Here is a 15,226-nt window from a genome sequence, read left to right as displayed (position 1 = left end):
TCTTGCATACAGGTTCTGTTCTAGAACAAGTGAGAAGAATGGTATTGCCTTGAAATAGAAAGCAAAAGAGAAAAATTTATGATAACTATTAATTTACAGATGACAATAATAAACTGTGATTGTTATTGGACTGGCACATGTCACTTATGAAGTTTTCTTCACTAACTTGCCACCGATTTCCTACAAATAATTTTGAAATTTCCAAAGCTCTGTAATTAGTTTAGAAAGTTAACTATTACAATAGAAGTTAATCTGTAGATTAAGACAGTGAACATCTCAATCATAATGATAAATTAAATCCTACTTTTTTGTTTACATTCAATTTTTCATTTACATTTAAATTTTTTTTTACTTTACTTGTTCAATTTAACAAAATAAGTATCCTTTATAAAATTCTGATTTAAAACTTTGTTTACGAGATAATTGAGTTATTACGTTCAAAGACCCAAAACCAACCCAACCCAACTTAAGAATTGTCTTGAAAACGGTGAAAATTGACCTTAAAGAAGCTTAAAAAATGCATAGTTTTCATAGTTTCCAGACCAATTGAAAGACTTTTGTTTTGAAAATTGACTTATTAACCAGTAAGTTTACTTTGAAACGATGAAAATTGACTTGAGAGGCTTAAAAATTGTCTTTGTATGCAGTTTTCACAGTTTTCAGACAAATTGAAAGACTTTAGCCTTGGCAATTGACTTGGAAACTGTGAAAATTGACTTGAAAGACTTAAAAACTGTCTTTGTAGTCAGTTGGTATAATTTTCAGATAAGTTGAAAAACTTTAGTATTGAAAATGGAATTGTAGCCATGAAAAACTAATTTATCTAGAATTTTTGGCTACAAATTCACACATTTCAACCTTGAAAATTGACTTGGACACCAAAAAGTGACTCTGAACCAATGAAAAGCTTAAAATTTGCGTTTGAAGTAAGTTTTCATAATTTGAAATTACATTTCAATATTTTAGTCTTAAATACAGGATATTGACATTAGATTCATGAAAATTTACTTGAAGACTAACTTTTAAGTTTTTTTTACTTTGCTTTTCATTTTCTTAGAACTCTGGACTTTTTTTAGGGCTTTAAAACTGCTTTCAGCTTGGAAAATCGAGTTTTAGGGTTATTTAAGGGTTTATCAAGTTTTTGACATAGCAGTAAAAAACTATTTTTAAATTTTCCATAGGCTTAAATATGCCTTTTTACGCTTTGTTAGTGTTAAATTGACTTCTAGGCGCTTCACTGTGCTTTAAGACTGAAAAATCGAATTTTAAGTATTTTTTATAGTAAAAATTAAGTTTCAGATACTCTTCATTGATAAAATTAAACAATTTTCGCATTAAATGCTACAATATTAGTCTTGAACACTAATTATTAGAATTAAATTAGTTCAAAAATTTGGATTGTAACCAGTGTTTAATTGAATAAAAAAAAGTTTAAATTGAATGATCAGTTTTACACTATTTATAGTCTAAAAAATTGAACGCCAGTAAACATTAGTCCAACAATCCGGTTTTTTTACTATTTTCAGTGTCACAAATTAACTCGAAAACCTCACAGATGACCAGATTTGAATCCTTTTGAACCATTTTAAAGTAAAAAATACAATATCCCAAGTAGACATTTTTGTCAATTTTGAATAATATCCAGTGAGCGTAGAAAATAAAGACTATCCCTCTATATCGTCGCGTCTAAACAATTTTGAAGAGTGTCATTCAGATCACATAACGAGTACTCATTTCATAATTGCTTGTTCCAAATTTGATCAAAATTAGTCAAACGGTCTGACAGTTGTAGCAACTTTGGAGGTCTGTGTCTTCCTTAGGAAGCGTTCTTCAGGAAAATGGCATAATGCATGTCAACTTATTTTTTGATGGGCTATCGATTGGTGAATTATTGACATTTAAAACTGGACCACCCTGTATACAAACAGCAACTCCTATACCTACCATAGAAGATAATTAAATTATTTTAGAACCGGTTTGGATATTTTGCACGTATGGATCAAGCACAGGTGCATGCCGTATCAAAATAATTATTAACGGCACTAAACATGCAATAGGACCGAACCCATGTGCAAAACCTGTTGAAAATAAAAAGTCAAAACAAAGCTAAAGTGGACCGAAATTAATTAAATAACTGTCGATTAATACAACATCCGGATTGTAAAACTGATACGATTCATATTTAATTTATTGTATATCTGCGCGAGCATTTTGATAAAATGCTAATTCAGTCACGCGAAACCACTAACCAAGAAATCATAGTTGTAAATACACATTTAGAATAGTTTAACAGTTTTGCAACCAACATAAGTTTAGAAAGTCTGAATTTGTACTGATTTTGTTGTAAGAGTAATGAATATGCCAATTGAGAGTAAACAGCTCTCTAAATATTCTAGAAAAACTTAGAAAACTACTGTAGATTTTGTATTATTATTAATATTCTCGTCTATTCCTATCGTTTTCCACGTTACTAACCAAAAAGAAAACAAGCCAAATTTTACTGTTTTAAATCCTCTCAAAAGCGATTAATTGCGACGATCATTCAATACTCTTACAAAACTGCAACTTGGACTACACCATTCCTGTATTTTCAAATTCATAACAAAAACCACTGCAGCAACCATTATTCTGTGTTATGATATTTTTAATCAACATCAATACGGCATTAACACTCTTGACAATCTTCTTACTTGCTTAATTTGATATTGCAAATAAAACTAACAATAGATTCAAAGCCAAAAAAGGCCTTTTAATACGCTAAAAGCGGCCCGAGCAGATAATTGACTGTTTGAAAAACCCCAAATTAGCATTTCAGCTTCGTAAATTAACCACATTTCTAAGTTTCCAATTTTCTTTTCTCTTATATTGGCCTCTTCCCAGAGCAATTTTGAATGGTAATTTTTTACGATCTGAAGCCTAAACTTGAGTGAGGTTAAGTTGGAGGGTCACAGGCTTAAAAAACTTTTAGTCTTTGATTACATTATTGAAGCTATTTTTGTTTAGTTTTGCTTCATTTTGTAAAACACGATACCCAATTTATTTGCTTATTTTAGCTTTCAGTCTTATGGATTTTGTGAAAGGAAACCGAAGCTAACAACGCTATCCCTGGGGGTAAAGATTTACGCACTCCCCTGAAGAATTTTAATTACGTTAAAAGTCTTTTTGCCCTGGAACTGGATTACTGTCCCTGAATTTTTATTTTGATCCATTTCTTTCCTGTTTATGTATTCTCTAAAACAACAGAATGAAACAAATAACGTGCTATAGAAGAGCAATAAAAGGAAGTTTGTTTAATTAGCCCGAGGGTGTTTTAGCCAGTTAGTTAGACTTTATAGCGCCTATCCTCGTATTTTACCCGAAGTGTTTATGCCGTACAATTTTCAGACCCTGCTAACCAACAGACTATATTAATGTGGCGTTAAACCACCCTTCGGACACCCGATATCCGTTTGGCTAGAAAGAGACAACCGGAAGATTATCTATATAGTGCAAGAGAAACGGATAGAGAAATATCCCGCATCGGTTCGGTTCTGCGAAGAAGTGCTAACAATGGTGGTTGTGAAGGTTGTGGGAGAATTTTTTTCAGTCGACAAACAGGGTTGTCGGATTTTCCTTGTCGTGCCGAGCAACGTTGTAAATTGACGAAAAAAGCAAAGAAGATAAACACGCCAGGAACTTTCTGATATTAAAATGTAAACGACAAGAGTTCAGTTTATAAGTAACCATACTTTAAACGGATGTCGTGACCCGGGGCAATGAAATAAAGCGCACCACATTTATACGGGCTGATAGGCCGCCAGAACTGATGGACTTATACGGGGTGTTGAAATTATCACTTGTTTGAAATGAAAGTTCAATTGGAACGACGACAACACTGTATATAAACAATTTACTTGGCGTGGAAGTGTGCAGCAGGCAGTTAACGGCAGATCGTTCATTCTTTGATATATTCTTTTATCTGCAGTGTGATACGTGCTAATCTCAAGGCTCGAGCCATTGACTTGCCGGTCCCACAATGCATACTAAGTTTGAGTTTAACCTAGAAAACTTTAAATATGTGATTATGTATACGCCAGTCGCTATCTCTGGACGTATTTATAGTCGGATGAAACGAAAAGGCATACGTTTGGATTTTCCCAATCACTCAGAAGATGATGTTATTTTCCATTAAATCTTCGAAATTGCTTCTAAGTCTTGCCTGATGGTTCGGCCAAAATAGATGCATTTGTCATAACAAACCATAATACTTTCAAAGCTAATTTACTTTATTAAGAAGATTACTTTATTTATCTATTATTTTTCGAGTATTATCTTACCTATCTTCACATTAAATGTGGACATTCTGACTCTCACATAAAAATTCAGTTTTTGTTCATTGTGTCTAATATTAAATCTATAGGGTGTTCCTAAATTGTGATGGTTCATTTTGATATTTTATTTCCGTTTCTCACGTTTCTACACCATTTCTTACTGTAATTCAGAATAGTCATTTGAAATTCATAAAGAGTCAAGGGTAATTCAGAAATCGTAAAGTGTAATTCAGAAATTGTTAATTGCAATTCAGAAAGTAGGTATATCAAGTGTAATTCAGTTTAAATTTTTAACCTAAATTGTGATATTTTTTTTTTATAACTTTCATTGCATTATAAAGTATATTAATTTATTAAAGTGCCTTGGAGCCTTAGCTTTGGGAATTTTATCCACATTTAATGTATTTTATGGAAGTGCCTTTGAATGTTATGAATTTCATTTGATGGTTTCTGAATTTAATCGATTTTTTTCCAAATTGGCTCATCCCACATAACGTAAAACTGCGTTTCAATGCATAGCTTAGTCTGAAATATCGGAATTTGTAGTTTATTTACAAAAAGGAAGGTTTTTTGGTAATTTACAAGACTTTGAAAATGCGTAAATAAATTCAAATCGACGGTTTTGCCGCGTATATGACGTGGACGACTTTCAGCAGTTCTATTGGCTATGGGTGTCTGATGGTTGACAGCATCTTCCGATCAGCTGATTTATAACCTCAAAGTCAAGTCCCAAACTGTCAAAGTTGCCAAATAATACACAAACAAACACAGTCACAAACAAAAAGTAATTGATTTCAATTTGACATAATGTCTTTAGTCTAGTGTTTTGTATTGTTAGAAACTTAAAAACGGTAAACACTGAAATGTTTATAGAAATAAAGACCGTCTTTTATCGTTTCTAATTTGTCAAGATTAATTTTAATCGGTAAAAGTTTACAAACTGGCAATACTAAAGCGGGCCTAGAAAAAGCTAATGATAGAAGTGGCTCTTCGCACTTAATTGGTTGAAAACCGTCTACGTCATATCTAGCAGGAGTTTTAAATTTGAATCTTTTTATTTAATTTTTGTTATATAATAACGTTAGTTAATAAAATACGTTTTTTTTGTCATATATCATACAGTGTGACCCATTTAGAATGGAAACACCCCTATAAAATTTTAGGTTATTAACCGATTTCAATGATTTTTTTTTTGAAATAATTAGGAATGAAATGTCTATTACGGGAGAAAATTTTAAATATTTATTTCAGTTTTCAGGTCATATTACGATACTTTTTCTTGATAGAAAATGGAGAATTTTTATTAGCGATTTTTTTATTGAAAAAATTACTACGCCACTGGATCTATAGTGCTTTCAAATAGCTGTGACCAAAATTTCATGAAAATCCATTCATTAATAACAAAGTTATGACAAATTAAAATTCAAAAATCCTCTAAGCTAACGGTCACAAAAGAACACCCTGCATCAACTGTTGCCATAGAAATGGTGTTACTATTTACTTGTTTATTATTACTTATTAATTGATTAATTTCTAAAAAAAAAAAAATCAAAAAAAAAAAATCAAAAAAAAAAAATTAAAAAAAAATCAAAAAAAAAAATCAAAAAAAAAATAAAAAAAAAATTTGGTCACAGCTATTTGAAAGCACTATAGATCCAGTGGCGTAGTAATTTTTTCAATAAAAAAATCGCTAATAAAAATTCTCCATTTTCTATCAAGAAAAAGTCTCGTAATATGACCTGAAAACTGAAATAAATATTTAAAATTTTCTCCCATAATAGACATTTCATTCCTAATTATTTCAAAAAAAAATCATTGAAATCGGTTAATAACCTAAAATTTTATAGGGGTGTTTCCATTCTAAATGGGTCACACTGTATATAAATATGTGGGATGAGCCCATTGCACTTGATGGTTTCTGAATTACAGTTCCTTATTCTGAATTACGCTTGACCTTTTCTGAATCTCACTTGGCCTTTTCTGAACTACATTTGGAAATGTAATATACAGAATGTTGAAATAAAAAATTTTATTTAGGTTTTCGGCTCTAATAGATTCCGAAAAACAATCTGCTAAGGGTTTCGAGGGATTTGCAAAGATAGTCATCAAAATTAGTGCAGAATCATATTTAGCTAACCACAGGTTTAACTATATTGTCTAAAACTGACTTAAGCACTTTTAAGACGGACATAGAAATATCGTGACTATAGAAACTCGTTATTAACTTTTAATAAAGCTTAATTTAGCTTAACACCATTGTCAATTATAATGGTAAATCTCATTAGCTCCCGGGTTTGTTCCAACCAAATTTCGACCTTATTGACATTTTTAAATCAATTTTTTTACACGTTGATTTAACTATGTTAGAGGTTAGAGTCGGTTGTATAGGTTATAATTAAACAACAATCTATAAAATGTAAATATTTAAAACTTTATTCTATACTTACCTTACTGTGTAAATTGACATTTAGACAGAATAATCCTTCAGTTTCAAACAATTTAAATGGATGTCGATAAAGTTCAATTTTGGTTCTCATTACTGTTTGTTATAACGACAAATCAGGTTAAGAGACTTATTGTTGTGTTAACGTAAATTCGTCTTTACTGTCATGATTTTGATAAAATTTAAATGTCAAATTTGAGGTGCAGAAACATGTAATAGTTAACCACAACTTTATCTGAACTGGATAAAACTGACTTTTAATATTCTTCAGGCGCAAATTACATTACAAGGTTTCAGTTACATTGGTGTTTTGGGTGTTTTACTAAAGCAGTTTACCTGAACCTATACATAATTGGGCCTTAACAGAATTTAATTTACAATTACAGAGTTTTGCTCTGTAAATCGGCCCTTAATCTTAAACAGAGAGAATATTGGCTGAACTTTAAGAAATAGATGTCAATAAGGTTTATTAGTTTATTTTACCCTCTTATTATTGCCTGTCCCATTCAGTAAATTTCGTTAAGAAAGTGATTTGCTTCAACGTAAATTTGTCATAATTGAGGTGATTTTTGAAAAAAAATTACTGTTAATTTTGAAGCTGCAAATAAGGCTGAAAATACTTTAGGAACCCGTTAACGGTAACTTTTACAAGTTTCAGTTATACACAATTGGGCATTAAAACCTCGGCCTTAACATAGTTCGAAGAGATAACGTGTAAATTGACCTTCAGTTTCAACAAATATAGTCAGTTACTATTGAGTAAATCCCATTAAGAAACGGTTTAAAGAAAATTCGGCATTATTGACAGGATTTTGGTAAAATTTGACATACAGGAACATGTTTTAGTTTACCTAAGTTTATGTGGTTGGAAATGTGTAAAACTTACTTTGAGCACTATTACAGGGGTCAGTTAAATCGTAGTTTTAAGTTTAACTGAACCTCTACTAATTAAGATTCAACTGTAGTAATTGGCCCTTATTAATTTTTTTTTTGTTTCAGACATATTTTGAGCGTAAAACAAAACTAATTTCTGAGAAATAGAACCGATTTAATTGATCGGATAAACTTACAGCACCCTCCCATGAACCAATGCTTTTGAATTGACTATTATGATCGTTTTGCACAAAAAAATGTCGTTATTATATTTTGAGTTATAATTATTAGGCACCTGGCCTAGCCACCCCAACCCCTATTTGAACCCTAATCTCTTTTCCATCATTAACTTAGCTCTTGTGCAGTGTGAATTTCCTCAGGTTGTTGTCATTAAACTTGGGTTTTGTGCCGGTTAACCCTATACTTGGATGTGTTCGTGTTTGATGAAGCATTAACTGAAATTTTACATAAAAAACAGCTGAAAAAAGTTGAAAAACAGTCGCACTGCCTATAAACTTCCCATTTACTTTCGCACTTGCGTAAACTTTATTTTAACCAACCCCATAATACAAGGGGGTAAATTTTTCAGTAAAGTCTGTGAAAGCGGGAAAAACACATTATGGCGAGTGATCGATTCGCTTTGCATCTCTTTGACGTCGTTTCAAAAGGGGGGTTGTTGGTGCGTTCAGCTCCTCCCCCTGCTTCACGGCTAATTTGTTCCTCCCAAATACAAAATCCACACTTTTTGGAAAATTAAAACTTGAATGACCGACAAAAAAAACTAACACCATGTGGCACCTCGTGTGGCACTTCTAACAAGGCCACGTGACTCGGCAACTTGAGACGAGGGGGTTTCAAAGAGGAAAAACCAAAATATAGGAAGCCGTAACCACGGATTGATTGCATTGAAAGGGCGAATTGGAATGGGACAAAGGTGGAATATCGATTTGCGTCCTCTTTCCCCCCATTTTTCGTCCACTGCAAAGATCGAGCAGGTTATTTGATATTCATATCGTGATATCTGCTTGTTTGGCTTCCGTATTCATAACTTTCTATGCTACTTGCGATTTTTTTTTTTTCGAAAATCGTGTTTTAAAGTTGACCTGTTGCTCTTCTAGCCATTGAAACGATACAACGGCTCCTAATGTCATTTTCACCGTTGGATTGGATTTTTGCTGATGTGAGCAATTTTGACCAATTTGCTAGGTTACTTAAAATAAGCTTCTGGGAAACATACAATTTTAGAAATGTTCAGAATCCTCTGATACAACACAGAGTTAAATAAAAAATGACATGAGCGGGTAATTTGTCTTTTGCGGGCGGCGTGCGACCTGTAATCTGCAAACATAATTTGTTCCGCCGTCTGAAACAAACATCCACCCCGATTTGAGGGTTTTTTTTCCCCCAGGTCGCGTTATTAAAGCGGGTTCTTTTATTAAGGCAGGTAAATTCCCGTCGAAACTCAATTAAATATTTGGGGTAGTAACCCACAGGCGTCACGATCTCTATGTGAACCGCGTGAACATTTAAATGGTACTGCCAGAGGAGTCCTGTAAACAGGGGAAAATTCTTTGAAAGTTTGAAAAGTGCAATAAGCAATAAAAAAAGGTCGGACCGCGTTGAATGGCTAAACTTTTATGGCCCAGATGGGACGTTTTTGGTCTGAAATTTTCCGTTCCTAAGAACCGTTTTATTTGCATTTAAATGTTGCGATCTTCAGCCTAATCTGGTATTTTTAGGGTTACTGCCGCTTTAACCAAATGGAACATCCATACTTGTATTGGTATACTCCCTGATTTTTAACCTGATAAATTCCTCCCTATATTACTTACCACACCATTTATTATTAGATTTTGTATTATTATCAAAACTAGCCAACACAATGGTACTACTCAGTGGTTCAAGCAAATGTAACCCTTGGATTTGGAGAAGCAGTGCCAAATTGAAATTTTTCCTAATATTCCATCGTACAATTAGCCCATAACCAAAAAGTGTTTCCAGTGCACCCTGTCACTATGAGAAAAAAACGATTTTATCTTTAAATTTATAAATATGTTTTGATTTGAACTAGACGAAAATATAGATAGAACGTTCCAAAAATTGAGCGTTTATGAGTTGTTATTCCGTAAAAATTGTAAGAACTCGTAATTTCAATTATTGTAAGAGAAAATAGACAGTGGAATGGCATATTCATCCTTATTGTATAATATAAGTATTATTGTCAATTCGAACAAACAATACCTATAAATAATAATAAACCTATCTAATCAAATAATGTAATTTTTATCTTAATGACATAATAAGTGTCATTATTGTCATAATTTTTAGAGAATTTTTGAAGGGTTTTTCAACACGTTATCTTCAAAACCGATCCTGATTTAGAAGTTTGTAAGAGTGAGATAAGAAATACCTAAACCTAAGTGAATGGGACATCTCATTCACAATCAATATTTCTACCTGCTTCTTTCATATTTTGGACACGAAAACGGGGCCTTTGGTAAAAAAAAACGATTTTTTTGACAAGTTTATCGTCTCAGTAAAATGTTTTTTTGATTGATTATCGAGTGTCATTTTAGTATTTTAGATAATTGATTAGAAAATCAAAATATATGGATGTAATCAATTTTTAGAAAAGAATAACTTTTTGAGTTTTAACGAGGATAAAAAATAAGTCGGTATTGTTTTTTAGCAATCTAAAGTGATTTCTATTACTGCTATCTAAAGGTGTAGAAAATACGTCAGCGGCAATTATTCATATAATTTTATTGATCAATGAAGTGCGATAATGATTAAAGTTACCTAATTCTCAAGTTAAATTTACCCACAACGTTCTCATTCAAGCTTAACATGGAAAACTCCGACAAAAACTTGGAAAATTGTTTGCACCTAGACAGATTGTTTAACAAGTTTCGAGACTAACTTGATAATGGCGTATTGGGCGTATATTGGTTAATCAAACCCACAAACTAAAAATTATAACTCTTCTTTAACTAGTTGAAAATGAATTAACGTTTACTTTTTAATTAGACTCTGATCCTAATTATGATATTTACTGGATTCTACAGAAAATTATCAGAAAATATGACAGATAACTGTCAAATTATAGTACATCTATAAAATAGGTAAAATTTTACAGCTGATGATGAAAGTGGCTTCTCGCACCTAATTGGTTGAAAACCGTCTACGTCATATCTAGTGGGCGTTTTTAAATGTTACTATTATAAAATTTTAATCTACTATGACAAACCGAGTTTTTGCATTCTCGGTGCCCTTTTTGATAACCAAGTTTGCAGCATCAGGAAATAATAAATACCAGTGGTTTTTGTATTATCAATGCTAAAAGATATGCTAAGAGATAATAAGAGTAGTCTTCGAAACGAATCCTTATTAGTTACCAATTTTTAAATGTATCTTGTTAAGTTTATAGATTGACATAACATAACATAACACAAACATTATGCCTCTTTCACAATGAATGTTAACATAATAAGAAACACATAAACATAAGGAAAAAGTTAAATTTTTTAAAACCTTTATTTATGTATATTTTGTTAACGTTTTATATAGAAATGCCGCTATGCCTTACAAATTTCAATCATAACATAGATAAGCTTTGAAAAGATCTATTTTACGTTTATGTTTACGTCTTTCTTATGTTAACGTCCATTGTGCTGAACAAACACCTGCATAAACAAAAAGCCTCTCCCCCACAAAATCAGCATAAAACAATTCTGGATGAGCAAAGTTACTTACCTTTGTAGTAAAATTTTCAGCTTTTTTAAATCACGCGCCAGTCTGGGATGGATCGGAGGGGTGACGTGACGTTTCTCAAGTGGCGTTTGACAGGTGACAAGTGACATTTTTGGAAAAGAGAGAGCTATGGCGGCACGAAAATTATGTTTCATTTGACTTTATGTACGGAAGAAATAAGTTTATGTGTAGGATCGTGTGTAGGTAATCAAACCTTAGTTCCATCCTGACAAAAAGGGGATGAGTTTTATTGGTGGAAAACCTGTCACACCTTTAATATTTTAACTTTTCCACGCCCTCTAATCCCAGCTTTAATCAATCCTTTTATATTTTAACATTTAAAATAATTTAACAAATAAAAAATTAAAAATGAACAATACCAACCTGGTTGTGAGCGTGAAGTACCAAACCATGTGTTTCGTAAACTTTTTTAACTCATTAACTTAACCATTTTAATGTAAAATGGTAAGGACGGCTTTACCGGTTTACCGAGTTTACCCAGCTACATAAACATAGCTGTGGTAATAGTGATAAATGGGAAACTTATTCACTAATTGTTAAACTGAAGATAAGTATTGTCATAAAAAAAAGATTGTCTATAAATAAACACGGTGGGAATTTATAAATTTAGTCAAAACAAAAGGAACTTAAAAATTAGGAATTTTCTTCTTTTATGTTTTATGTCTTAAGAGAAACATACAAAATAGAGGATAAAGTTGAAATCATGCAAATGTCATTAATTTTTTTATATAGAAGTTGATACAGTTTTTAACAGAGAGATTTTAATAACAATATCAGTCAATAGGGAGCTTTATTCCCTGACCCTTTTGAAAATTGCTAAAACTATATGTTGTGCCTCTAAAAGCAAAATCAAAAAAGTTATTTCAATTTCATATTGTATTAAAAAGTTACGACATTAAAAAACTAATAATTTATTATACTAGAGCTTGCAACCCTGTAAAGACCAGTTGACATTGTCAAAAACAGTCACGTGACCTTCAAAACGCAGTTTAAAATTTGAAAAATTGATAAATAAAATTTGGACAGTTGTAAAAAACTTAAATTGCAAAATACACGTCACGTGACTTGGATAATTCAATTCTGAGCTTGCACCACTGTAAAGGCCAGTTGATATCTGTCAAAATTAATCACGTGACCGTTAAAATGTGGTTTAAACTTTATAAAGTTGGTAAATTTAATTTCGAGACTATTTTAGACAGTTGTAAAAGCTGAAATTGTAAGAGACACATCACGTGACTTTGATTATGCAATTTTAGAGCTTGCAACGCTGTCACGTGACCTTAAAAATGAAGTTTAAATGTAGAAAAATTGGTAAAGTATCATAATAATTGTAATGAATATTGTTTCAACTTAATATCATGTAACAAAAATTTTACCATAATAATTACATGTGCGGTCAATTTTGTTATATTGATGCACTGAATTGTCTACTGCTTGGTTTACTCAATGGTCTACTACAATGTATTCTTTAAAATATCGCAAAATTTCCTTTATTTAGGCTTTATTTCGCTAAAAAAGTTCTTAAAAGCAGTTGTTTTTTCATCTTAGAAGTATTCAATTTTCTATCACAACATAAGAAACTGCAAAATGTCAACTGGCAATCTGGCAACAGCGGACACAACTCCTTAAAAGTGGAGATCAAGAAGGTCGCCTTTGTATTATATCTGTCTTCCTTGAAAAAAGCGTGTGTGAGAAAGAGAACGCGATAGCCCGCAACTAAACCCTAGGTAATAGGAATGCATTTTCAAAACGTCAAACTTTCTGATGACGTGCTGTAGTAATACCATCACCATTAAAACATTGTGTCTTGTCAAACATAAAAATTAAATATTTATAATAAATAAGTTTATAATTATATTTTCAGTAAAATTTTTGATTATGTCTTAATTTCGTGTATGTGTGTAAACCCGGCTTGTTCCATAATTGAAAGCCGTTTTACACTAGACAAGTTTTAGCTCTGTCTTGACATACGCAAGCGCATTTTCTAGTCAGCTGATCAATTTGTTGATTCTCTTTCTCATAAAGTAATTTACCAAAATACTTATACACTTTGTTGTTTTAGGTTAGGTTTGTAATCATCTTTCAGTTGACAAAACCCTCGATTACGTAACACAACATACAATTAACAATAACTTGGAGATAAGAGTTGCGGTTTTCAACAACAACACCACCTACCGGATTTTTATTCTGTGTGATTTATAAACAGTAACAGAACTGTGTGTATTCAACTGAATTTCTACCGCAGAAAACACTACGGAAAAAGTACTTAAAAACCGACCCTTGTAAAGGGCAGGCAACAATGGATGACGTCACGAAACCGTCCCACCAATAGAAAAGCCTCATTGTGTCGTTATTGCTGGTAGCAAATTAACGAGAAACCGGTCGAGACTCAATTAAAGTGATGAGAATTAAAAAACTTTGCACAAAATAGGTGTTTTAGTGTAGAAAAATCAGATCTTACCGATTCAACTTCTAAAACATTCCAGTATCCACATAATCCAACTTCAGGCACCACTAAAACTATTATTATTGTTTTTACACTATCACCGTACTAAAACAAGCCACTCATGGCCCACTATTACGACTGAATGAAATACATTTAATATTCAAAGCTTTTTGATAGAGTTTAAAGTAATTTTTACTCTTAAAATTTGACTATACAAAGTGGAATTCAGCTAAAGTACACGTAAACCATAATCAACCATCCAAAGATGACAGAAATGTGCACTAATCAGTAAAAAAACAAAAGCCTAAAACTGACAGTAAACAGTCGGGGCCCGCTTGATGATAAATACACAAGCCGACCTTATTGGTCGACATAACCTCGAAAGGTGCACATTATGCCGGTTTTTTTCCGGACAACCCACGCAGTTTTTCTGAAAAACTGTCCCGGGACAGCGTTCGGTATACGAAAATGACGTCCGGAACGCGTTTTCCCGTTTGGTTCGCACAATAAACACGGATTTTTCAGGACGGGACGACGCTCCAAAGCACTCGACGGTTTCGCTCGACAGACTGATGCGTTTTGTTCACAGCTGTGCGACAGAGAGGGCACGATTACATAGGCCGGTTATGTATTTATTTTCCCCTTATGTATCACTCAGGTACATAGACCGTTCTACCGCCGGTTCGTATTCTGCCAGCTTTTGTCGGATAACGAGTCTCCAGTACACTGTTAAAATTCTATATTTATTGCAGCTGATGCATTGAAAGGTATTTACTTTGCTATTTATTATCAACGCTTTTTCGTTTTTTTTTCTAGGACTCACTTGCTTCGACGGTACCGTTTTTCTAGCCATATTTGAGATAATTAATTTGAGAGGCCAAAACCCCGTTTTCTTTACGGCTTCAGTTTAAGTTAATCCAGGGGCGTCCCCGTTTTTATAAAACGCATTACACATCCAATTTTTTTATCTTTTAATGTAAAAAAATGGCTTATTTACTCGTCGATTAGTCAACAGTGTTTGTTTATGTACTTGAGTAGGTATTTACCGGTTAGGGTCTTGTAAACATTAAATAATTAAAAAATTGGTCACCAAATTTTTTTTTGCATTACGGCTTCCAGAAAAAAAAAGAAAAATTGCGGTAAAATCACAATTTTCTTCAAAAAATAGGTAAAAAACCAAAAATGATTTGGTGGAGAAACCACAATTTGCCTAACTGCGATGTTGTCAAATATAGGCTTAAATAGCTGTTACTCAGTGAGTTGTACAATTACCATTGCAGTACAATTAGTTATAATTTAAAAAAACAATCTTTGCCACCTATACTAATCGGATATTAAGCTACCAAACATATTTTTATGAATAAAAACAATAAAAATCAGTTG

General features: G+C 32.4%; 1 protein-coding gene and 1 long non-coding RNA gene across 2 annotated transcripts in view; one reads left to right on the top strand and one right to left on the bottom strand.

Moving 5' to 3' along the window:
- The window catches only part of LOC145725996 (uncharacterized), a 93,060-nt gene extending 78,909 nt beyond the window's left edge, over positions 1–14,151 (bottom strand). The window contains exon 1 of the mRNA XM_081974923.1: positions 13,859–14,151. The gene's annotated coding sequence lies outside the window, so the exon portion shown is untranslated. The remainder of the gene's footprint in view (positions 1–13,858) is intronic.
- Positions 14,152–14,476: 325 nt separating this feature from the next.
- Positions 14,477–14,927, top strand: LOC145726012 (uncharacterized). Its single transcript, XR_014177466.1, has 2 exons — positions 14,477–14,610; positions 14,660–14,927. It is a non-coding gene; the product is annotated as an uncharacterized LOC145726012 (long non-coding RNA).
- Positions 14,928–15,226: the final 299 nt, after the last annotated feature.

This window comes from Ips typographus, linkage group LG3, assembly GCF_016097725.1.
Source record: "Ips typographus isolate SLU linkage group LG3, UJ_Ityp_2.0, whole genome shotgun sequence".
Classification (NCBI taxonomy): domain Eukaryota; kingdom Metazoa; phylum Arthropoda; class Insecta; order Coleoptera; family Curculionidae; genus Ips; species Ips typographus.
Note: the sequence above shows the minus strand (reverse complement) of the source record. Positions and strands in the feature narration are given on the sequence as shown.